The 2500-nt window shown below is 53.9% G+C and overlaps 1 non-coding gene across 1 annotated transcript in view; it reads left to right on the forward strand.

Moving 5' to 3' along the window:
- The first annotated feature begins 1416 nt into the window (after positions 1-1416).
- The window catches only part of LOC144418678 (small subunit ribosomal RNA), a 1823-nt gene continuing 739 nt past the window's right edge, over positions 1417-2500 (forward strand). The window contains exon 1 of the ribosomal RNA XR_013473610.1: positions 1417-2500. This exon is cut by the window's right edge and continues 739 nt beyond it. This is a non-coding gene — a ribosomal RNA (small subunit ribosomal RNA).

Genomic DNA, 2500 nt, shown 5'->3' on the forward strand with positions numbered 1-2500 from the left:
TCCGCGACGAAGCCCACGTGTCATTTCGCAATACGAAAAGGGGGCGTCGTCGCCCTCCATTGGCTCGCGCCCCGTTTCAAAATCTTCCACGTGATTACCGCTCGCTCGCTTGGCTGGATTCGCGCCGATTGTTGACACGTGATTGGCCGTTACTCACTCATCCGCGACGAAGCCCACGTGTCATTTCGCAATACGAAAAGGGGGCGTCGCCGCCGCCCATTGAATCGCACAATTTCGCAATACGACCAGGTCCAAACTAACCAAACCAAAAAAGTTCAAGAGACCGCACGTGCAAGCATACTAACCTAACCCTAGGTAAGGTGTGTTAGAGCGAAAGACAGTAAACTCGAATGAGCCAAGAAAGAGCGGTGCGGGGCCGGTCGGAGCGCACCCTTTTCTCGGTGGCTGGCGGGCGAGAGAGTGCTGCGTCGCCGGCATCGGCGTCGAAAGAAGCCGAGCCGAAAAAAGTTAAAGTACAAACGTGCAAGCATACTAACCTAACCCTAGGTAAGGCATGTCAGAGCGAAAGACAGTAATTTCGAATGAGCCAAGAAAGAGCGGTGCGGGGCCGGTCGGAGCGCACCCTTTTCTCGGTGGCTGGCGGGCGAGAGAGTGCTGCGTCGCCGGCATCGGCGTCGAAAGAAGCCGAGCCGAAAAAAGTTAAAGTACAAACGTGCAAGCATACTAACCTAACCCTAGGTAAGGCATGTCAGAGCGAAAGACAGTAATTTCGAATGAGCCAAGAAAGAGCGGTGCGGGGCCGGTCGGAGCGCACCCTTTTCTCGGTGGCTGGCGGGCGAGAGAGTGCTGCGTCGCCGGCATCGGCGTCGAAAGAAGCCGAGCCGAAAAAAGTTAAAGTACAAACGTGCAAGCATACTAACCTAACCCTAGGTAAGGCATGTCAGAGCGAAAGACAGTAATTTCGAATGAGCCAAGAAAGAGCGGTGCGGGGCCGGTCGGAGCGCACCCTTTTCTCGGTGGCTGGCGGGCGAGAGAGTGCTGCGTCGCCGGCATCGGCGTCGAAAGAAGCCGAGCCGAAAAAAGTTAAAGTACAAACGCGATGCTAATGAGCGAGCCGTTGTCTCGACTAATATGTAGGGGGCGTTCGATCGAGCGTCTGGCTTGAGCGCTTGTCGGCCTAGCAGAACGGTCGCATTGTTATGCCCGGGTTTTAGGCACCGCTGCAGGCGGCCGGCAGAGCTCTTGTTTGTGCGAAACTGAATGGATCGAGCCCGAGAGAGGGCGAGCAAAGAAAAAACGCAAATCGCTCCGCCTGGCACTGCCGGCGAGAGCGTGGACGTCGCGGCCAGCGACTGTCGAAGCTGAGTACGGCCGCAGGCGATCGCCTCGGTCTTAAACGAATGCGACGAGCACGCGCCGGGCGGCCCAGCAAGGGCCGAGCGCAGCTGTCGCAGCTATCTGGTTGATCCTGCCAGTAGTGATATGCTTGTCTCAAAGATTAAGCCATGCAGGTGCAAGTACGAGTTCTCGTAAAGCGAAACTGCGAATGGCTCATTAAATCAGTCTTGGTTTATTTGGTCTCGTAAGCGAAGTGGATAACTGTGGTAATTCTAGAGCTAATACATGCATTAAGCGCCGACTTCGGGAGGCGCGCTTTTATCAGATCAAAACCGACCGGGTTCGTCCTGTGACGTTTGATGACTCTGGATAACCACGCGGATCGTACGGTCTCTGCACCGACGACGTATCATTCAAGTGTCTGCCCTATCAACTGTCGAAGGTACGCTACGTGCCTACCTTTGTGATAACGGGTAACGGGGAATCAGGGTTCGATTCCGGAGAGGGAGCCTGAGAAACGGCTACCACATCCAAGGAAGGCAGCAGGCGCGCAAATTACCCATTCCCGACACGGGGAGGTAGTGACGAAAAATAACAATACAGGACTCTAACGAGGCCCTGTAATTGGAATGAGTACATCCTAAAACTCTTAACGAGTATCCATTGGAGGGCAAGTCTGGTGCCAGCAGCCGCGGTAATTCCAGCTCCAACAGTGTATGCTAAAGTTGTTGCGGTTGAAAAGCTCGTAGTTGGATTTTGGGCGAGCGCCGCCGGTCCGTCGCAAGGCGTGTCACTGGTTGCGTTCGCCTCACCTTCGGTTCTCCGTCGGTGCTCTTGACTGAGTGTCGGCGGTGGCCGATAAGTTTACTTTGAAAAAATTAGAGTGTTCAAAGCAGGCTGTTCGCCTGCATAGTGTTGCATGGAATAATGGAATAGGACCTCGGTTCTATTTTGTTGGTTGGTTGGTTTTGTTTTGTTGGTTCGAGGTAATGATTAAGAGGGACAGACGGGGGCGTCCGTACTCTGCCGTTAGAGGTGAAATTCTTGGATCGGCGGAAGACGAACTACTGCGAAAGCATTCGCCAAGAATGTTTTCTTTAATCAAGAGCGAAAGTCAGAGGTTCGAAGACGATCAGATACCGTCCTAGTTCTGACTATAAACGATGCCAACTAGCGATCGGGAGGCGTTACCATGACGACC

Source organism: Styela clava, unplaced genomic scaffold (genome assembly GCF_964204865.1).
Source record: "Styela clava unplaced genomic scaffold, kaStyClav1.hap1.2 HAP1_SCAFFOLD_168, whole genome shotgun sequence".
In the NCBI taxonomy this organism is placed as follows: domain Eukaryota; kingdom Metazoa; phylum Chordata; class Ascidiacea; order Stolidobranchia; family Styelidae; genus Styela; species Styela clava.